Source organism: Marmota monax, unplaced genomic scaffold (genome assembly GCF_021218885.2).
Source record: "Marmota monax isolate L192 unplaced genomic scaffold, Marmota_monax_Labrador192_F-V1.1 WCK01_AAM20220418_F8-fsc00057, whole genome shotgun sequence".
NCBI classification, from domain to species: Eukaryota; Metazoa; Chordata; class Mammalia; order Rodentia; family Sciuridae; genus Marmota; species Marmota monax.
Genome location: NW_026693933.1, coordinates 10,505,193 through 10,529,002, shown reverse-complemented (window position 1 = coordinate 10,529,002; position 23,810 = coordinate 10,505,193). Strand labels below are relative to the sequence as shown.

Genomic DNA, 23,810 nt, shown 5'->3' with positions numbered 1-23,810 from the left:
TTTGTGGTGGTTGTTATTACTGTTTAACTGCAGGATTTCTGAGAGCTTTTAGTGTGCCAAGAGAGAATGTAGGAGCAGCAACCCCCAAAGATGACTGGTCTATGGGGGTCTCACTTCCCCTGCAGAGAGATCCTTGAGAAACTGGTCTTTAGCGGGCTACATTTTAAATAATTGTGACCCAGGGTAACACGTTCATTTTTCAGACTTGAAGTCTGATTTTCTTTGTCTTTTTGAATTGCCATTTCCCCCAGAAAGGATCATATTTGCTGATCCATAACATGGAAGCTGACTGTTGTCTTACTAGGAACTGTCACAGAAGTGAGAACTTAAACCAGGAGCTACAATTAAAGTGATAAAATTCTGTATATGTATATTACTTATAAAATACTCTAAGATGTAAATATTTGTTATTGTTTTTAACCTGTTACTTGTATAGATCAGTCTCTGTGGTATGTGATGATCTTGATCTAAAGCACTCATAATTTCAATTTCTGCAACTTTTGTTCTGATACGCCTTGAGAGAGAGGACAGGAAGAGGATAGAATAGGACCTATGAGAAGTAAGACCACTGACTTCTGCTGTGGAATGAACAAAATGTGGACAACTAACATCTTTTTCTGCGTGGCAGATAAGCTTGCTATGACTGGAATGCATTGTTGGAGTTCTACTATGTTCAGTGGCAGATGCAGGCCCTAGCTACTCCTTGTTACTAAAGATTCTTCCCTCTTCCCTCCCTCTACCCAACACTTTCCCTTTCTTCTTCCAGGTCATCTAATAGGAGTTATTTAATTTTCTTTAAAAGAAAGATATATATGTGTGTGTGTGTGAGTGTGTGTGTGTATGTGTGTGTGGGGGGAAGTGTGAATGTGTGGGTGTGGGTGTGGGTGTGGGGGTTGCTTGAAGGCATCTGACTTCCAGTCCATCCAGTCTGTGTGGTGGTGAATGTCACCACTGTGGTGTAACAGCTGCAGGGATGGGATTCCCAGTGTGGGTAGTTTCCATTTACACCTCTAGTTTAAAAAGCCAAATACCTTTGTTTTTTTTGTCTATGTTCCTGGGAGGTTTCTGTATTAAGCAGGTGGTAACTGTGCGCAGGAGTGGTATTAAACAGATTTTCTTATTTTGGAAAGGGGCCTGTAATGTTTTTCCAACAACTGTGACACAACCAGAGAAAAGAGACTCAGAACAAGGAGGACTGATGGGGTATTTGAGTCAGAATCTGAGGTTGGTGAGTACTGGAAGATCAGGTGAATATTTTAAGAAGAAAAAAAACAAACCAGAAAAGTAATTAATATTTTGTTTTAATTTCAGCGGTATGTCTTCCTCATTTTGAAAAATCAAGCAAAAGAAAAAAGTTCAAAGGAGAAAGTAAAATATTATCCCAAAATCCCCACCAGAAAATAACCAGCATCAACCTTTATTTCAGCCATGCCTCTGTGTGCATAGTGAGAAAGATTATGAGAGAGGGTGGGTAAGCAGTGGGCAGAAATAATGGCATATAACTGAGTTCAAACAAAGCCTAGTTCTAAAAGTCAAGCATTCAATTTTATTTTACTGGACCTTAAAGAAAGGAAAAGAAATTGCCAATCTTCTGAAAATCATTCTTTATCATAAAATTATGTGTTCTTAAGTTTGGAAAAGAGATTACCAAGAGGTCGGTAGGCATGGTGGGCTGAACATAACTGGATGACGTGATGAATGATCTGATGCTTCCAGGTGTTTGATGCTTGCTTTATTTTTGTTTTGTTAGGACTCATGCTTCTAACACTCAGTGGTTCTGATTTCTATTGGTTATCCCCCTACTTATTTAATCCCAATCAATATACTGTTAAGCATTGCTTGTTTTTATGATGGCTTCTCATTTTGCGTATTTAGATTTGGAGGATTTCTGTGGTCAGTAAGGTTTGGTCGAGGCATGGTGTAGCTGTAATGCCACCTACTCTGGATGCTGAGGCAGGAAGTTCAAGGCCAGCCTCAGCAACTTGGGGAGTTCCTGCCTCAAAATAAAATAAAATAAAAAGGGAGGGAGGCCGCGGTGGTGGTGAGCAAGGAGCTCCCTGGCTGGGCAAGGAGGTCTGGCTGTTGCGGCCTGCAGCTAGGGGCCTGAGGTTGGCTCTCACATGTAGGTGCTGAGCTGGGCCATTGAGCAGCGGGTGGCCTGGGCAGCAAGGCCTCCTTGGGCTGCCTTGCCCTCAAAGAGGACGGGATCTGGGTCCAGGTGGCCAACAGGGTAGGAGGCGCACAGGCCCGCTCACTGGCGCAGATGGAGGTAGCGCAGTGTCCTCTGTAGAATCTGGTGGTATTTAGAGGACATTATCATTGGTGACAAGTTCTAGTTATTACAGAGAATTCCATGGACATGTATTACCAGGAGCTTAAAGACGCAGAAGAGAATAAACTCATCTACATGCCCATTTTTTTAAAATATTTTTTTTAGTTGTAGGTGAACACAATATCTTTTTCTTTTAGTATTTTTTTTTTTTTTCCTAATGTGGTGCTGGGAATTGATCCCAGTGCCTCATGCATGCTAGGCAACTGCTTTACCACTGAGCCACACCCCAGCCCTTACATTCCCAATTTTAATGAATGTATTTCTGTGGTGTAAAAATATGTTGAAGAACAGCCACCAGAGCCAATTCCTGGATTCAGCATGGCGGCTTTCACTACATTCCAACACTATGAAGACTAAGCAGTTAGTAATGTGTTCCACAGGCTACTCACATTTACAGATTTTTTTCCAGCTTTTACATAAATGTTTCTGGACTACAGAAAAGGAAGTCCTAGGACTGGATTTAAGCAGTGGCTTAGTGGTGACTGTATTGTGCAAATCATCTTCTATGCCAGTTTCCCAGGATAATCTGCAGCACCAGGTCCCACCTCCAGGCAATGAATAGGATCATTCTGGCTGTCACTGGGTCTAATAGTCTCAGAGAGACTTCAGGTAATCACAATAGCAAGAGTTCATCTCAGACTCTGTTCTACAGCCCTTAGTTTGTGTTAAATATTCATGGATCAGAAACATCATGACCTGACCTTCTGGACCCATTTCTCCTGACATGCTATCTTACATTAGTGCTTCTCTCCCTATCTAGTCACCTCTCTGGTGCTTGAGTCACATCTCTCTGATCAAGCCCATTCCAGCCATTCCACCTGGGGGAACCTTTCCCAGGACACGTTGAAGTGTCTAACCAACACGATGAACCCCTTTTTTTCCCAGAAGGCTTTATGTGAGTCCTTTGTGCACTCAGCTCTTTTACATGGGTCAGAGTTTCAGCCCTTTTCCCTCAATGGGGTTTTTATTTGGGAGTATTTATTTACAGAATTACTTGAGCAGGCTGCCTATTCTAAGATTCCTCTATCTCCTTTGATGACAGCTTGTGTTGGTTGGAGGGATCAACTCAGAGAGATGTACTTTACCTAAAAGCTACATGTGAAAATCAACTTCAGCCTTTTTTCTTTTTTTAAGTTTTTAGTTGCAGATGGACACAATACCTTTATTTTATTTATTTATTTTCATGTGTTGCTAAGGATGGAACCCAGTGCCTCACATGTGCTAGGCAAGCACTCTACTGCTAAGCCACAACCACAGCCCACAACTTCCAGTCTTAACATATGTAGTCCTTGTAATACTGTGTCTTCTGCTGGTCCTAATGCAGTCCTACCGTTTCTATAAGTCTCTTTCAAGCATTATTTTTTTAAAATTATTTTTATAGACACATACTCAGACAAACTTAGTGGAGATGATCTTGGAACTTCTATCCACCTAAAGATCAAAGTATTATATGCTGCATGCTTTTTGGTTGTTAGTTCTGTGAAGGTAAAAATGCTTTTCATGGTGTTACACCTGTTTTACTGGCACCCATGAATGAATGCTGTTCCTGGAAAGAGGCTGAAGCATGTCAGGTGTGTTTGTGTATGTTTGCTTAAAACCATTCTGTGTAAATTGGTTGGGTTTTTCTGTCGAAGTAGGTAGGGACTCTGTAATTTCTCCTTCCTGTGACAATCTCTCCTGCTAAGATAAGTGGTCAATGGTCTAGCTCAGCGTGAGTAGGAGGCAGTGGACAGCTTTACTGATCATCTGTCAGTTTGGGTTTAATACATTATTTGGTAAATTATTACTGATCAGAAAACAAGTATGTCACACCCCTGAAAAGAAGAAAAAAACAGTTCAATTCCCAATGTGTACTTATGATTTCATTTTTTATAGTCAAGATAAGAACTTGTGCTGACTTTTCACTTACCTGTTCTGGTTTTGAAGGATGAACTACATAAGTTATGTGTTTTTCTGTATTAATGTGTTATTTATTGCTTTTGTACCATGAGTAAAATTTGAGGTGTTTTTGCAAGAACCATCATTAAAAAACACACACACACACACAAATAAATAAAAAAATAAAAAGGTATGGACATGGATAGTCATTGGCAGAGTACTACGGGGTTCAATTCCAAGTACCACCAAAAAAAACAAATATTACCTTTATTTTTGAAAGAACTTTTCTATTGCCAGATTATCTTCTAAAGATGTTGCAATTTATACTCTACTAGCAGTTTATGAAAATGTTGTTCTGAATGGGAAACTTTTAAGGATATCCACTTGTCTCAAATGATGGAATTATTAAGTTGGGCAGTGGCTGAAATAAGTTTTGAGTTGGTAAATTGGGCATCAGATTGTGAGAAAACTTCAGTGTTGGGAATTAGCTGTTTCCTTGGTGAATTTCTCATTTCTTTGCCAACTTAACAACTTTGCTGCAGGCCAAACTGTAGCATTGAGTAGCTTTGTTGAACTTTCTATGACTTCGTTAATTCCCTGGGGACTCTTAAAAGACTGCTCACCTTTCCTTCTTCACTATAAAAAGATACCTGGCTGAAGATTCTTTTGCCACTTTAAGAAGATAGAAAGTGGTAAATGTTTTCATCTATCCAGAAAATTGGCAACTGATAACATTTTATTGTTGTTGTTCTAAAATATAATCTTTGCCTTATCTCACAGGCTATTGTCTTAATATTGAGCAGCCACCATAAGCCATTTGTAAATGACCTATGAACTCTACGCACTTTTTTGGTAACATTCCTAAATGGTTTTCCATTGAAGTTATATGAGCTGAGGATATGAGCCTTTCAGGGCAGCTCATCCCTGTGTAGACACAGTTCATAGTACCTATGAGTTTAAATTTGGCTTATTACTAAAAAAAATCCCTGCTGAGCTCATGTTGAAACCCATTGCTTATTTTACCCTATATATCATTTTATCCAGACAGTAAAATGAATGGGAAAGAAAATTGCCTGGATGTGACTCAGTACATTGAAGTCTTGGCCAACACACTTGGCAGTGGCTCAGCTGTACCCCAGCCATAGAAGGCAGAGGGAAGAGCACACCTGGAAGGTATTCTCATCTCATGCTAACAGAAAAGGGGGAGGAAATAAGCAATTTAGAATGCTGTTGCCTAAAAACTGTGTTGTCCTATATGATAGCTATGTGCATTTAAATAATTTAGAATTAAATAAAACTTAAGCTGGAGTTATGGCTCAGTGGTAAAGCACTTGCCTTACCTGGCATGTGTGAGGCATGGGTTTGATTCTCAGCACCACATATAAATAAATAAAATTAATTAATTAATTAAAATAAAAGTCCATCGACAACTAAAATATATGTATACATATAAAATTTTTTAAAAAATTAAATAAAACTTAAAATTCAGTTTCTTAGTTGTACTGGCCCGGCCACCTTTCAGGTGCTCAGGGGCCACATGTGCCTAGAGGCTATGGTATACACAGCACCTAAATTCTATTGGGTAGCTCTGGTCTACACACAGATCTTTTATTTCTATGATCATTCAGTGTTTGCTCCTGACCTAATGAATTGGTTGCTGTTCTCCTCTGACTCCCTCTGCTTTCAATCACAGAGAAATCTACACAATTATTTTTTGAAAGAAAGTTCATTGGTCCTTTTGGTGCTTGAGGAAGCTGGAAAGCTGTGATTGGTGAACAGCCGAAATGACTATGTAAAGCTCGTCTAAAGGAAAGCTAGTCTTAAGGTGATAGTTGATAGTTCTGTCATTAGTTGCTAAGAAAAAATAGGCTTACAGACAAGGCAGACTGTTTTGTTAGACTGGCCTAGCAGGGCAGTTCCTGCAATAATTGTTTGTGTTCTGAGTGGTTCTCCCCATGACCTCTTTTCACTATTTTATATAAGAATGTTTACATTTTTATACTCAGTTTTCACAACTTAATAGGTTAAAACAATGACAAAATTTATTTAGCCTTCAGATCTGCAGTTTGGGCTGACCCTGTGAAAAGAGCAGGTTTCTGGGATGGTGAGAAGGCTGGGAGCTAGAACATTTGAAGGTTCACTGAGTTACACCTCCAGGAGGTGATATTCAGTTCTCTTCCACGTGGGCCTTTTCATGATCCCCTCCACATTGGCTAGCTTAGCGTTGCTCACATCACGGTGGCTAAGTTGAAGGGAAAACATCCTTAGACAAGAAGGCATCCAATGAAAGTTGTATTGCCATTTTTCACCATGGCCTTGGAAGTCACATAGCATTATTTCTGCTATAATCATGAGGCCACCCAGATTCAAAGAAGAAAATACAGACTCCGCCTACCTATGAAAAAGGGTCAATGTCGTTTTGCTAGAAGAACATATGGGATGGGATATAATTGCTGTGGTCATCTTGGAAAAGCATATCTTCCACGCCTGGTAATGATGAATCAGAATTGGCATCATGGCGTCAACTTGCTCTTAGTCAGAATTAAGCCTTGAAATCTGGAGACCGGGTGCATCTCATTTTATGACTGTCAACTCCTCTGCACTGGGACTGCTTTGCTGTTGGGTGTGAGAGCAGAAGGGAGTTGCCTTTGAATGGCATTTGGAGCCTTTTGATGAAAGATGCTATTAAATATTAAATGGGCATTAAAACACTCTCAAGGCACTAAGTTCCCTAACTCAACTGATATTTGCAGTGAATGTATGATGGAGAGAAATTGACAGTGAACTTTAGGGTCCTGGTTGCCAAATTCGATTTTTAAAGTTAACATGCTAGAATCCAGCTGGAATTTTAATACATTATTCACCCATGACATTTTGAGTTAGATTTTATTATTTGCAATAGATATTCTTATTTGTAATTTCTGTTATCCATGAGTCTTGTAAACTTCTAAAAATTATGATTCATGTTCACAAATTTTTAAAGTTCAACAAATGAATACTTTAGAATTTTTTTTCCTACTTCTGAGATAAAAGGAGTTGTAAAGGGGCTGGGGTTGTGGCTCAGTGGTAGAGTGCTTAGCATGTATGAGGCACTGGGTTCGATTCTCAGCACCGGCTATAAATAAATAAATAAATAAAATAAAGGTCCAGTAACAGCTAAAATATATATATATATTTATGTGTGTGTGTGTGTTTGTATGTATAGATATGTGTATATATATGTATATATGTGTGAAAATATATATATGTGTGAAATATATATATATGTATATATTAAGTATATATATTAAATATATATATATTAAAAATCTTTTTCCAGTAGCTAATATGTGAAGGAGAGGGATTCTGGTTATCAATTTGATAAATAAAAAACCTACCAGCTACCAGGTCATGTGCTAGTTTGTAGGAAATAAAACCAAAAAGGAATAAGATGAAGTCTTCACATTGCTACTTATTCATATGCTTTACTAGGGAGAATAAAATAGTCATTGCAGTTAACATCAGTAACAATCTAACAGAGGCACTTCTGAATTTTTCTTGCCTTTTATGCGTAGTCTACCAAAATCCACCCCAGCTTTTTCTTTTTTTTAAAAAAACTTGTTCTCTTTGCCTTTTCCTTCTATTTCTTCTTAGAATTTTCTTTTTCCAGATTGTACCTTTCAAAGTATCTCATGTTCATTTTCTTGTAGTCATCCTTCCCCCAAGAGTGAGTAAAACTTCCTGTGTCCCTCATTCTCCCCACTACCTTCACTGCATGAGTGATTTTCTTACAAGGTATTGTTATTGCCCCTACAATTTTGGAAGACTATACCCCAAATAGAGATATCTTGATAACTTAGTTTTATAGTTTGGTTTAAGCTTAGACTCTCAGGCTCAGGGTGATTTTTACTTGGGTGGACAACGAAACTGGAAGTGTGTCCATCTCATACATTAACCACCAGGGTGTCCAGTTTCTTGTTATTCGAGTGTTTGGCTGACAGGCTTATCGAGGGTTATTCATTGTTAGCTGCAACAATTTTTTTTATGTCTGAAAAGATGATAAGTAGATTTTTCTAGGAGATGGAGAAGCTTTCAAAAATTCACTTTCACATTTTATAGTGATTCAGTTGATAGTCTCTTTCAGATAAGTAATGAAAGGCCTGGTGTGGTTCCAATTGTTAAAACTGTCCTCTGCTTCCGCAAGCAGTTGTCAGTTAAGGAAGGGTAACACCACCCACTGATAAAATTTAAACCACCATATGTTATTTTAAGTTCTTGGGTGGTGCTATCTTTTCTTACCCTTTAAACTGCTAAGTCACATCCTGCTTTGCATTTTAATTTGGTGTAAATTAGATGCAGCAGACACAGGTCTGGCATTAGATACTCAAGTGAAATCAAATACCAAAATAAAAGAAGGTGGTTCTGTGGAGTAAATATATCCTTTCTGGATGCAAGATTATGTTATGGCCCTGGCCCAACCCTCACTGTGCACCAGAATCACCTGAGGAAATTCTCAAAAGCTCCCCTGATCCTTGATCTGCAGAGTGGCAGAGACATTGGAATGAAGCAGGGCTGGGCCTTGGAATTGGGTAGAGGCTCCCCAGGGTGATGTTGTGGTGCAGTCAGGGTTGAAAAATGTCTCAGGAGGTTGCACTTCTAGCCTTGCCCCCAACTTTGCCCTGCACATTCTTCTAAACCCTGCCAGATCCCACCTCATGTTCAAGTTCACCTCTCTGCCCTTGTGCTCACAACTCTGCTCACTGAGCTCTTCCCATGTGACCACCTTTAGACCACCCACCTCTGAGGTATTCTGGTTTGTTTCCCTTACACACATCTTCTTCAGAGCTGTGCAGTCCTTTAGGTAAGCTTCTGTCACTTAGTTTCCTTTGCTGAGGAAGCTGTGAACTTGCAGTAGGTACTGTCCAGATACATAGTGGGGGATTGAATTTTCCTCAGTGTGACTACTCTCCTTTGGCAGTCAAGAGCACACAGGATTCCATAAGTGTTTCTTTTGAGACAGGGAAGAACAGGTTAGAGTGGCCACACAGCAGAGTAGGAGGAAAACTCAGGCCATTTCTGATTCTTCCAGGAGTGGAGGGATTGTCATCTGACCAGTGAACTTACGCCCTCCAGTCAGAACATTCAGTCATCCAGACCCATGGTGACTCTTGGGACCACCGGGGTGACACAGGTAATGTGAAGGGGGCTGTCCTGCTGGGGAAAGTAAAGATGACGTGAATGAATTCCTACTCTTTGAAGAATGTGGGGTGATTTCAGGAGAGGATAATATATATACACTCAGGACTTGGAAAGAGGTTTTGCTTTGTTTTGTTTTGGTTTTGGTTGGGGGAACAAATAGAAGTATTAGCAGGATTCTCTTTGCTAGGGACTCTGATTCTGATGCAGGAAGACAATCAGGGAAGGAGTCATTAGCCACTTCCTATTGTAGGGCAAAGATGTGACCCAAGTTTCCTAATTTTAAAGCATGCTAACTTCCTAGGGCCTATATTTGCATTAAACATTTGAGAACTCAACATTAAATGGTTTAAACAAGATTGAATTTTATTTTTCTCTCACGTTACTGATGTAGCTATTTTTGGGCTGGTGTGGTAACACTAACATCCTCAACTAGTAGCTTTCATTGTCACCATCTCCTGGTCCCCAGGAATCAGGAGAGGGCAGAGAGAATACATATACTTCTCCTTTTAGGATCATGACCTGAAAGAAGTATAACTTCTACTCACATCTTATTGGAGGTACTTAGTCATAAGGCACAAGATGGAAGAAAGGTAGAAATGTGGCTTCTTATTAGGTAACTATCAACCCAACTGACACCTAAGAGCTTATTATTAAAGAGAGAATGGATATTGGTGGACAAGAAGCCAAGGCATGAATGGTAATGTACCTAAATATCAGATCTTCAAGCATCAGCTCACTTACTGGCTTGAATAAAAATAACTAAATGTCAAAATAAACCTTAAATGTACCATGAATACCATCAAGGTGCAGTAGGACACTGAAGGACTTGAGGAGTTGTGTGGTATTTTTACCTTTCAGAGGACAATAGAACATGATCTGGAAGAGGATCTGGAAAGTGTACCTGTAACTGTTGATAATGTTTTATCAACAGAGTTGGCAAGTGTTGATCACCAAAGATAGTGTTGACAGAGTTTAGTCTGCAGGGCAAGCTCTTGCCATGTTTTGAGGAAAAGTGTATTTGGCAAGAGACTCTTGTTAAACTTATTAATAGAACTGACCTGAAATATATAGCTCAGGATACAGCTCAGAGATAGAGAGCTGCTGTGCTGGGTTCATCCCCAGTATCAACAAAAAAAAAAAAAAAAAAAAAAAGGAGAGAGAGAGAGAAAGAGAAAATCCCTCAATGATGCTTATAGCTATGTATCCTAGAAACATCTCAGGGAGGTCATAGGAAAACAAAAAAAGAAAATAAATGAGGGGCTGGGGTTGTGGCTCAGTAGTAGATTGCTTGCCTAGCAGGTGTGAGGCACTGGGTTCGATTCTTAGCACCTCATATAAATAAATAAAATAAAGGTCCATCAACAACTAATAAAAAGTATTTTTTAAAAAAGAAAAGAAATGCTATCTCTCAGAGTCAAAGACAAAATGATAAGGCAATCTCAAAAGGAAGATATGGTTAAAATATTCTGAAATACATACAAATACAAAGAGTGACTCAAAATACAGGAAACATGACTAATACTTGGAGGTACTGCAAAAGTTGAGCAGGAGTCCAAAAAGAGAAACAAAACCATTTAGGGGGAGGGGAAGGGTTGAAAAGAGGTTTCATGGAGAAGGTAATGGTTAAAATGATCTTTGGAAGATGGTGGAAATTTCCATAAATGGGAGAGATAAATGGGTTAGGAGGGTGCTCCATGAAGGACTAGCTAGGATACAGGGTGCACATATAGGTGTGATGCAGCTGTGGACTGGAGGGAAGGTGTAAAGAGTAGAGTGGCAAAGAACTGTCTAATCAAAGCCATGGGTGTGGGTAAGATTGCCAAGAGCTAAAGCTTGCATGAATATCAGCTAAAATGTAAGTGAGTGACGGCTGTCAAGGATCATGATTAGTGCTTCACATGCATTATTTCAGTTCATCACTACGGAACCCTAAGGGCTTAATCCTGTTAACTGTGCCTGTTTTCAGGTGAGGAAACTATTCAGAAGTTTAGCAATGTACAGTAAATAACAGAAGAACAAGTCCAAAGTCAGCTCAGTATAACTGTATCCTGGAGGGTTTTGCAAGCCAGGCCTTGTAACTTTTATTTATCCTGTAAGCACTGGGACTTTGGAGCAGGAGAAAGAGCTTGGGGGATAAATTGGACAAAATATAAGGTGGATTGAAGTGATGAGAGAGAAGAAGTAGAGTTGATTGCAGGCCCAATGGGGGTCTAAAATGGATTGGTGATTTGAAGAATAGAAGAATATAAAACAAATTGGACGTGATGAGGTCAGTGTCAGAGAGAGTTGCAGTCTACAGTATTGGGGAACCTGGGAGAAGAAGTTTGGTTGGATGGAGTGGCGATAGGTGTCTTAATCGAGTCCAGGAAGTCCACAGCAGGTATCAGCATGAGGGAATGAGAAGCCTGCTCTTGAATTACCAGTAGGTTAGTAGGCTTGGTGTTCCAGTGATCCATCCAGGGCCACCCAGCTGCTGTGGACTAGAAGGAGGGTAAAGAGCAGAGTGAGGGACAGTTGCCTTAACAAAACCATGGGCATGGATAATACTGCCAAGAGCCAAAGCTTGCACCAAGAAGTGGAGGAAGGACAAAACTTTACTAAATGCCTACGTAACTGGGACAGATAAATAAGAGCCAGTATACAGCACTTGAAGGTGAAGAGGATGTTAGTTTGCATGTCTATGTTCATAGCAGCACTATCCATAATCACAAAGATGAAATAACCTCAATGCATATGGACAGTTGAATGCATTAAGAATATAGTATGTAGTCTATGCATACAAGGAATGGTATTCAGTCTTTAAACAAAAGGAAATTAATTCTGCAATAGGCAATAACATGGATATCCCTAGAGGACATTGTGTTAAGTGAAATAAGTCAGTCACAAGAGTACAAACACTGCATGATTCCACTTATATATTTGAAATAGTCACATTCTGAAAAGCAGAGAGTAAAATGGTGTTTGCCAGAGACTGGTGGGGGCAAGGGGGAAGGAAGCAATGTGAAGTTTTTTGTTGTTGTTGTTGTTCACTTTTACAGCACTGGGGATCAAACCCAGGACACTCTACCACTAAGTTATACTCCCAGACCTTTTTACTTTGAGACATGGCCTTGCCAAATTGCTGAGGCTGGCCTTGCACTTGAGATCCTCCTGCTTCAGCCTGAAGAGTAGCTGGGATTATAGGAGTGTGCCACCACCCCAGCTGGAAGTTATTGTTTAATGGGTACAGAGTTTCAGTTTTCCAAGATGAGTAAATTCTAGAGATTTGCTGCACAACATTGTGGGTATAGTTAATGATACTGTATTATACACTTGAAAGCTGTGAATTTCATATTGTGTTCTGACCATAATAAAATAACAAATTATCTATCACATATTTATTATATTTAAGTATATAAAATATATTGAATGATTATATATTTGATATTAAAAATACATTTAAATATATATTTACTGTTTTATCTATATAATACAGTATGTAATATAATATAAATATACATTTATGTATTTATTTCACACATAAATATATAAGCAGGAGCTAGCACAGTGCACTGCCAGGCTCATAGTCCAAGAGGCCCTGAGGAGTGCTGCATGGGCATGCTGAATCACGTCTGCAGAGTTGACATCAGGAGTGAACCAATGGTTACCAGAAGTGGTCAAAAGTCAGAAAACAGTTTTGCAAACATGTACAGATCCAGATGCACAAGTAAAAGATAAGTTTGTGGACTTGCCTTATGACAAAACATCAAGAGTTAAAAGGATTGTTCCTCTCTCCCTTATTTTCTGTCTCTCTTCTAAGGAGAGGTGCTAATTGCGGAAAGCAGGCTAACCTCAGGAGACAAGGGGTGAACTCCATAACAGGGAAGGGGTAGATGTGCATCCAGCAGAGCCCAGACACACAGCAGGGATGGAGTTAACCTGTTTTCCAGAACTTCTGATGGTAAACTGTGAGGGGTTTGAGATAGATATCGGAATCCTCAAGTGGGTGGATGCTGTGATGATGATTAGAAAGAGAAAGAAATTTCTGAAATCCCTACACCAATTATTCTCAACCCTAATTGTACACTGGAATTTACTGAGGATTTTTTATAAGATACTGCTGCCCAGGTCCTGGCCCCAAGTTTTTGATTGACATGATAAAGCCTGAAGACATTTTTTGGGGGGGATTTTTTTTCCATATAGGCCCTACCTGAGACAAGTTCCTGGGCTAGAATTTATTTATTTATTTATTTATTTATTTATTTATTTATTTATTTATATGCAGTGCTGAGAATCAGACCCAGTGCCTCACACATGCTAGGCAAGAGCTCTACCACTAAGCTACACCCCCAGCCCAAGCCTGAAGACATTCTGACAGGCATCCAGAGGTCAGAATCATAACTCCATACTGATGGATTCTGTCCATCTGCTGCAAAATTCTTGAGTGCATTATTACTAAATAAGTGAGCTCACATGTAGGAAGGGACCCAGTTTAGGTTAAGACAAGATGTGCAGAATTACCCTAGTTTCCTTTTGTGGTTAGGTTACTAGATCATAAAAATACCACAGATGGAGCATGTCTTATTTCTTCAAGTTTATAGGGGGGAGGGTCATTCTCCGGCCCAGGAACTTGTCTCAGGTAGGACCTGTATGGAAAAAAAAATCCCAATATCACAGGGTTGATTGATTATTTATTTATTTTTAATAATTTCTCTCATTGTAGGTCAAGGACATAAACCCAGAGGTCAGTATAGGAAAATCAATTCTTAAAGATTGGAAGATTCAACCCTTGGATGATCTCGCAGGAGCTAGGTGCACACATTACTTTTTAGACCATGTAATGGTGGCTCTTATCCCTGGTTCTGCACCATAATCACCTGTGAGGGGTTGGAAACACCAAAACCTGCCCCACCATAGATTTCAAGGTAATAAAGATATTAGGTATGTGGCCTACTCATCAGCATTTTTAAAGTTTTCTATATAATTCCAATATGTAGTCAGTGTTGTGATGCATGCTCAACAAAGTGTGGACAATACAGAGAGAAAGCATTTGAATCTTTAGGCTCTTAACCGCTGTCTTCGCAAGGGAAAGCAATTACTGTAAAAATGTTCTGTCAGGGAGTTGTTTGTCCTCAATGGTATAGGTGTCGAAACTTCTTTGGATTCTGAGCTTCAGTCTTCATCCCCCACAACAGTCAGATATTGCTTCTCCCTACCAGACCATTGATCCTGATCTGCCAGTGCTTCACACAGAGGTCCTGGGTCACTTGTATGTATCTGAGGTTATTATAATTAGAACATTCTAGAAATTTCTGATCCTGAATCTCTGGTCTGAGGCACTGGAAGCCAAATAACCAAAGCCCTACTTCTGATCATGTAATGTTTTTGAGATCAAGGTGTTTTAGAGGCTGCCATTTCTAAAAAGGCATATATCTAGGATTAGAATAATTCCTTTTACCATAAACCAGACATGGATATCCCATTATCAGTTTTTTTAGTGGTAATTCACGACATAATTTATTTCTCCATTTTACTGAGAAATTGAAAATTAATTAGAACTATGTGCCTCGTGATCTTCATGAGAGTTATTTTCAAACCAAACCAAGTATAGACCCCAAATCTAGTGGATTAATAAATAGCTATTTTCTATGCCACTGTTCCCAATCTACTAGTTAATATTAAGTTGCTTTTAAAAACATCCAAAGGTGATGAATTATGTGGCTTTTAAATTTCTGCATTTGCCTTCATCCAAAGTAAGCATGCTGTTTTAATGATTTAAAAAGTCTGTTCACACTTGTGGTATGGATTTGGGAAAATGTTAATATGTTGGCAGATACAGATATTTTAAAATTCTATAGAATCCTTAATTGTTTTTGTTTGAAAGAGGGGCATAAGTTCTTATCTTGGGCTGCATATGCCAGGAGAGGAGAAAATGGAATTCACATCTGTTGGGTGGTTATTCTACTCATTGTCTTCATTTTCTCATTTAATCCTCACAATTTCCTGAGAAGTAGATATTATTATTTCCCATTTTATACAGGAAAAAAAAGTTACCAGTGCATTTGTCAAGGTGCAGAGTTTGTAATAAGGAAGCACCAATTCAGACCAGGTCTGGCCCCTTCCCAATGTACATGTGTGGTCTATCTATCTATCTATCTATCTATCTATATCTCTATCTATCATCTATCTATCTATCTATCTATCTATCTATCTATCTATCTATCTATCTCTATCTATATCTCTATCTATTATCTATCTATCTATCTATCTATCTATCTATCTATCTATCCTTTCCATCTTTTTCCAAATGGTGTCTTCTAAGTGAAACTTTCTATTTAAAAAAGAAAATCTTAACACAGAAATGGCAGGAGAAACCAAACAGGTCAGAACTCTAATATATACTAACAAAATTTATACTGTCTGATAATTAGAGGGAGGTTATATTTGTTTGCATCTGTGCTGAAAAATGTAATCATTTTAACCATGATAATTGGATTTTTGTAACTGCAGGTATTATTATTATTATTATTATTATTATTATTATTTTAGAAATCATCTCAATCATCTCAACTACGATTGAATTGCAGATATACAGGTGAAGCTCCTACCTAAAGTGCCCATAACTAAGAACTCTCAGATGTCTACTTTGAACAGAATAAAATGTTTTTCATCACAAAAAAAAAAATCTTAAAGTCAACCTGTGCCATACATTGATTGCCATTTATTCTTCCCCATTTTTTATATCTTTTTTATTATTTTTTTTAAATTTATACATGACAGCGGAATGTATTACAATTCATATTACACATATAGAGTACAATTTTTTATATCTCTGGTTGTATACAAAGTATATTCATACCAATTCATGTCTTCATACATGTACTTTGGATAATCATGACCATCACATTCTACCATCCTTTCTAACCCCATGTCCCCTCCCTTCCCCTCCCACCCCTCTGCCTTATCTAGAATTCGCCTATTCCTCCCATGCTCCTGCTCCCTACCCCACTATGAATCAGCCTCCTTATATCAGAGAAAACATTCGGCATTTGGTTTTGGGGGATTGGCTAACTTCACTTAGCATTATATTCTCCAACTCCATCCATTTACCTGAAAATGCCATGATTTTATTCTCTTTTATTGCTGATTAATATTCCATTGTATATAAATACCACATTTTTTTTTTTATCCATTCATCTACCGAAGGGCATCTAGGTTGGTTTCACAATTTAGCTCTTGTGAATTGTGCTCCTATAAACCTTGATGTGGCTATGTGCCTGTAGTATGCTGTTTTTAAATCCTTGGGGATAAATAAATAAATAAATAAATCCTTTGGGGAAGAGAGAGAGCTGGGTAAATGGTGGTTTCATTCTCAGTTTTCCAAAGAATATCCATACTGCTTTCCATATTTATGGGCTGCACCAATTTGCAGTCCCACCAGCAATGTATGAGTGTGCCTTTTCCCCACATCCACACCAACACTTATTGTTCTTTGTATTCATAATAGCTGCCATTCTGACTGGAGTGAGATGAAATCTTAGAGTGGTTTTGATTTGCATTTCCCTAATTGCTAGAGATATTGAACATTTTTTCATATATTTGGTGATTGATTATATATCATCTTCTGTGAAGTGTGTTTAGGTCCTTGGCCCATTTATTGATTGGGTTATTTGTTTTCTTGGTGTTAATATTTTTGAGTTCTTTATATATCCTAGAGATTAGTGCTTTATCTGATGTGTGAGAGGTAAAAATTTGCTCCCAAGATGTAGGCTCTCTGTTCACCTCACTGATTGTTTCTTTTGCTGAGAAGAGGCTTTTTAGTTTGAATCCATCCCATTTTTGATTCTTGATTTTAATTCTTGCACTATAGAAGTCTCATTGAGGAAGTTGGGGCCTAATCCGACATGACGGAGATTAGAGCCTACTTTTTCCTTCAGTTAGAAGCCGAGTCTCTGGTTTTATTCCTAGGTCCTTGATCCATTTTGAGTTGAGTTTTGTGCATGGTGAGAGTTTTGTGCATGGTCATTTTGATGCATATGGACTTCCAGTTTTCCCAGCACCATTTGTTAAAGATGCTATATTTTCTCCAATGCATGTTTTTGGTGCCTTTGTCTAATTTAAGATAATCGTAATTTTGTGAATTAGTCTCTGTGTCCTCTATTCTGTACCATTGGTCTACCAGTCTGTTTTGGTGCCAATAACATGCTGTTTTGGTTACTATTGCTCTGTAGTATAATTTAAGGTTTGGTATAGTGATGCCACGTGCTTCACTCTTCCTATTGTGGGTCTCTTATTTTTCCAGATGAATTTCATGACTGCTTTTTCCATTTCTATGAGGAATGCCATTGGGATTTTGATTGGAATTGCATTAAATCTATACAGTGCTTTTGGTAGTATGGTCATTTTGACAATATTAATTCTGCCTATCCAAGAGCAAGGTAAATCTTTCCATCTTCTAAGGTCTTCTTTGATTTCTTTCTTTAGCATTCTGTAGTTTTCATTGTATAGATCTTTCACCTCTTTCATTAAGTTGATTCCCAAGTATTTTATGTTTTTTTTTTAAAGGCTATTGTAAATGGGGTAGTTTTCCTCATTTCCCTTTCTGAGGATTTGTCACTGATACACAGAAATGCCTTTGATTTATGGGGATTGATTTTATATCCTGCTGCTTTGCTGAATTCATTTACTAGTTCTAGAAGTTTTCCAGTGGAATTTTTTTGGGGTCTTCTAGGTATAGAATCATGTCATCAGCAAATAGTGCTAATTTGAGTTTTTCTTTTCCTATGTGTATCCTTTTAATTTCTTTCATCTGTCTAATTGCTCTGGCCAATGTTTCAATAAGAATGTTAAGTAGAAGTGGTGAAAGAGGGCATCCCTGTCTTGTTCCAATTTTTAGAGGGAATGCCTTCAACTTTTCTCCATTTAGAATGATGTTGGCCTGGAGCTTAGCGTAGATAGCCTTTAAGATGCTGAGATATGTTCCTGTTATCCCTAATTTTTCTAGTGTTTTGAACATGAAGGAGTGCTATATTTTGTCAAATGCTTTTTCTGCATATATTGAGATGATCATATGATTCTCATCTTTAAGTCTATTGATGTGATGAATTACATTTATTGATTTCCATATGTTGAACCAACCTTGCATCCCTGGGATGAACCCTACTTGATCATGGTGCACTATCTTTTTGATATGTTTTTGTACTCGATTTGCCAGAATTTTATTGAGAATTATTACATCGATGTTGATTAGAGATATTGGTCTGAAGTTTTCTTTTTTAAATGTGTTTTTGCCTGGTCTTGGAATCAGGGTGATATTGTCCTCATAGAATGAGTTTGGAAGTGCTGCCTCTTTTTCTATTTCTTGAAATAAATTGAAGAGTATTGGTATTAGGAAAGTTCATTGCATGGAGTTCATTCCTTAAAGGAAGAAAAAGTCAACAAATAAATGACCTAACATTACATCTCAAAGCCCTAGAAAAAGAATAACAAATCTACACCAAAAGCAGAAGACAGGAAATAATTAAAATCAGAGCTAAAATCTTGAAACAAACAAACAAACAAAAAACAATTAAAAAATTAACAGAACAAAAAGTTGGTTCTTTGAAAAAATACCAAGAAAAGCCCAGGACCAGATGGATACACAGTCGAGTTCTACAAGACCTTTAAAGAACTAATACCAATATCCATTTTTTTTTTTTTAAATAGAAATCCATTCTCTTTCCCTAATGGGAGCCCCAGGATGGTAGATCTTTGAAAGTCTATGCCTATTGTCTTTTAACTGAAACACCAAGTTTCACCAGGGCCTGGCCCATCACTTATCATAAGTGTAGGTGTCAATGGTAGAAAGGACCCAGTTCATCTCTGGGTTTTGCCTTGGCCTAAGTGCTTCTGGTTTTTCACATTGGGCATGGTAGCCTCCTAGATTTAGAGGAAAGGGATAGTTATAAGTCTTCTACACTTGAACCTGGTGTTGTGTTGGCATAAAAGCAAGTCTCCAAACTCAATTCCACCACACATCAAATACTTGTAATAGACAGATTGCACAAAAGCAGCCATAAAACCTTTTAAGTCCCTCCAGGTACATTAACAAGGACTTGCAGGAGAGATTTACTGGGCAAAGCCCAGCAGGTCCAGGAACAGTCTGGAGAAGCTGTAAATGATTTTTTTTAAATATATATATTTGATTTGGAAGGAAGGTAGTCATGCACTTGAAAATGTACATAAATATGTGCACTTAAGAGCTGTGCACTTTACCATATCAAAGTTATACCTCAGAAGACTGGTGGAAATAAATTATCATCCTGAAGTTATTCACAGTCTGTGAGCAGGGAAGCTATTCTATTTTGTTCAAACCAGCAAACTCCTTGAATTAGAGGTTTGCCATTGAAGGGTCACTGGGCAGGGATGAGAACCACACACTCTTTCATAAGCACTCACCTCATCATCTTAGATCCCTGAATCAGTGGCCTGGGATCCTGTCCCCACACTCCTCTGAAGAAATGTTGTCATCATCATTTTTCTAGGTTAGCACAGTGAAGATGGCTACTTGGAATAGAAGACTCCCCTTCTTTTGAGGACTCCTGCCAAGTCCTTTGTCCTTCAAAGTCTTCTATGGTGGATTCAATGGCTGCTTTGTCCTAGTGGCCACCTTGGTGCCTGGGATACCTCATACTTGGGCTACTGCTGCCCTCATTCTTTATTCTGCCCCTTTAATTGTAACCTTTTCCTGGCACTCAACTTCTTTTGCCCTTTAAAATGGCCTCATGTGGCCATTTTAACTAAATTTCTGATGATGAGACTAGCAGAAAGATTTGGGGGTTGAAATAGATGCATTTTCCTGGGCAATAATACAGGGCTCTGCCCTGGAGATGGATATAGGAAGAGCTTCCCTGGAGGAGGAGAGGGAGGCTGCAGTGCTGGCAGAGGCCTTAACCCTAAATGCCAACTTGGATGAGTACCAGTTTGGTCTGCACACAACCTTGTAGTTATTCTCTCTGAAGTTGGCAAGGCCAAGAGATAAAGAAGACCCTTTTTATCAGTTGCCTCTAAGGGAGGGTTTGGGGGTGGCAGTTGTGCTGTTTCTGCTTGGCACAGTTTCAGAATTCCTGTGACTTTCGCTTCACTGCCCAGTTCTCTCACCCTGTTTCATAATTCACACACTCCTCTTGCCCCATACTCTTCCTTATCAGAGCTTCAGCCGCAAAGAAAACAAAACAAAAAACCTGCCCACACAAACAGAAATCCTCATCCACCTTGTATATGTTGTAGCAATGGTGGCAGACACACACACACACACACACATACACACACATACTCTCTCAGACACACACACACACACACACTCACATTCTCAGTCATTCATGGTTTCTCTCAAGTTGGTTTTTCTCTTCCTTGCAACAGCAGCAGCCAACACTGTTATTAAATTAATATATCTTTGCAGCTTCTTTTATTAGTTTTAAACTAGATTAATTTGCTCCTAATTCAGGTACCCTTAGTGATGTTCTCATAAGTAAAGCTAACTTTATGGAGAGACTGACGTTACTTTGCTGCTTTTATTCTTATTTATGATTGGATCCAACATGTAATAGATACAGATTGTGGGGTGGGGGTTTGAGGGGGTGTTTGGTGGAGAGAGTTAGATGGCAGTGGACTTCTGTGGCTATAGGTACCTTAATTTTCTTTCTGAGATTTAGATATTTCTCCTCATTGTTTTGGTTTGAGCTTATGGCTTTAACATACTCATTTTTTTTTTCTAAAATTTTTTTTTAATTTATTTTTTTTATTGGTTGTTCAAAACATTATAAAGCTATTGACATATCATATTTCATACATTAGATTCAAGTTGGTTATGAACTCCCAATTTTACCCCAAATACAGATTGCAGAATCACATCGGTTACACATCCACATTTTTACATAATGCCCTATTAGTAACTGTTGTATTCTGCTACCTTTCCTATCCTCTACTATGCCCCCTCCCTCCCCTCCCATCTTCTCTCTCTACCCCATCCACTGTAATTCATTTCTCTCCTTGTTTATTTTCCCATTCCCCTCACAACCTCTTATATGTAATTTTGTATAACAATGAGGGTCTCCCTCCATTACCATGCAATTTCCCTTTTCTCTCCCTTTCCATCCCACCTCATGTATCTGTTTAATGTTAATCTTTTCTTCCTGCTCTTCCTCCCTGCTCTGTTCTTAGTTGCTCTCATTATACTCATTTTTAAAGATCTAAATATCAGAGAAGGCATAGGGATTTTAGTATTTAATAATTAACCAAAAGTTTGATATCTAACTAGCTGGTTCCTGGACAGTTATTTGATATTATTTATTTAGGTACTGGCGATTTAACCCAGGATGATCAACCACTAAGCTACATCCCCAGCCCTTTTTATTTTTTTTGAGACAGGGTCTCACTATGTTGCATAGGGCCTCAATAAGTTGCTGAGGCTGGCTTTGAACTTGCGATCCTCCTTCCTCAGCTTCCCGAACTGTTGGGATTACAGGCTGTGCCACTGCCCCTGGCTCTTCTTTTAAAATTACACTCAGTGAGCACAGTAACTGGATGGATTAAATAAATTTCTTTTAGCATTATTAATATGCATGGGAAAGTTGTAGAACTTACTGGAACTTAGTGTGTTAAATAAATATTCCTGGCCTTCTGAAGCCAAAACTAAATATATTAGTTACCCTTAACCCTTACATTGTGGATGGAGGTGGTAATTCTGGGATTTCCCCTCTCTGAAAACCGAGAAGGCCTCCATCAGGTAAGACTCTGAGATCTGCAGAGGTGGCAGGTAATGGCCCAGGTGACCACTTGTAAGGGGTATTCCCTGTCCTTCCTGGTCACTGCCTTTGCCACCCCAGGTTGCCATCTGGGAGGTTGGTATTGTGCTATAGAAAGGAATTGGACAGGGGTGGTGGGGGTTGCCTCTGGCTCATGATATTCTCCCTCCTATATCTTTCTCCCCAGCTTCCAGGTCTCCAAGATGGGGTAACAGCCGTTATCATCATACCTGGCTAATTTGGGGCTTGCCAATTTCCAGTACCATGGACTAGGATAGTGCCCTGATTCAGCCTCTAGCCAGCTGTGTGATTGGGCAGGTGACAATTTCACAGAGACTCAATTGTCTTCTCCATATAGAGATAATATTCTCCCATTAGCCTGTTGGTTAAATGAAACAGCATTTGTGGGAGTCCTTAATGTAGTGCTTGGCAGTAGGTTGTATGGAGTCAATAGTCATTCTTTTAATTATTGATATGTTAATAGATGTGGAAATTTCTGCTTGTCCCCACAGTTTTGTTATATCATGTTACAGATTTTTTTTTTTTTTTATAAGAAGAAAAGCCTTTGGGAGAACAAATCTCCAAAGCACAGGGATTTTGTTTTGTTTCAAAAAAAATTTTTTTTAAATGTTCTTGCTTGTTGTTTTAAATTTTTTATATTATTTATTCTAATTTGTTATATATGACATCAGATTGCAATTCGATTCATATTACACAAATAGAGCACAATTTTTCATGTCTCTGGTTGAACACAAAGAGTCACACCATTCATGTGTTCATACGTGTACTTAGGGTAATGATGTCCGTCTCATTCCACCATCTTTCCTACCTCCATGCCCCCTCCCTTCCCCTCCATTCCCTTTGCCCTATCTGAAGTTTGTGTATTCCTCCATGCTCTGCCCCCCATCTCCATTATTAATCGGCATCTTTATATCAGAGAAAACATTCGGTATTTGGTTTTTTGGGATTGGTTTACTTCACTTTGCAGTATATTCTCCAACTCCATATATTTACCTGTAAATTCCATGATTTTATTCTCTTTTAATGCTAAGTAATATTTCATTGTGCATATATACACATTTTCTTTATCCATTCATCTACTGAAGAGTATCTAGGTTTGGTTCCACAATTTATTTATTGTGAATTGTGCTGCTATAAACATTGATGTGGTTGTGTCCCTGTGGTATGCTGTTTTTAAGTCCTTTGAGTATAAACCGAGGAGTGGGATAGCTGGGTCAAATGGTGGGTCCATTCCCAGTTTTCCAAGGAATCTCCATATTGCTTTCCATATTAGCTGCACCAATTTGCAGTCCCACCAGCAATGTATGAGTGTATCTTTTTCCCCACATCCTCGCCAACACTTCTTGTTTGTATTCTTAAATAGCTGCCATTCTGACTGGAGTGAGATAAAATTTTAGAGTAGTTTTGATTTGCATTTCTCTAAAGATATGAACATTTGCTAAAGATATTGAACATTTTTTCATATATTTGTTGATTGATTATATATCATCTTCTGAGAAGTGTCTGTTTAGGTCCTTGGCCCATTTATTGATTGGGTTATTTGTTTTCTTGGTGTTAAGATTTTTGAGTTCTTTATATATCCTAGAGATTAGTGCTCTATCTGATGTGCATGTGATAAAAACTTGCTCCCATTCTGT

General features: G+C 38.5%; 1 protein-coding gene across 10 annotated transcripts in view; it reads left to right on the top strand.

Moving 5' to 3' along the window:
* The window catches only part of Osbpl3 (oxysterol binding protein like 3), a 187,037-nt gene that overhangs the window by 64,886 nt on the left and 98,341 nt on the right, over positions 1 to 23,810 (top strand). The window contains exons 2-4 of one of the 10 annotated variants that reach the window (XM_058585357.1): positions 5,255 to 5,383; positions 9,279 to 9,380; positions 14,091 to 14,292. The exons of 5 other annotated variants lie outside the window; for them this stretch is intronic. The gene's annotated coding sequence lies outside the window, so the exon portion shown is untranslated. The remainder of the gene's footprint in view (positions 1 to 5,254; positions 5,384 to 9,278; positions 9,381 to 14,090; positions 14,293 to 23,810) is intronic. 4 more of the 10 variants (XM_058585356.1, XM_046463525.2, XM_046463524.2 and 1 more) reach the window with 4 other exon arrangements.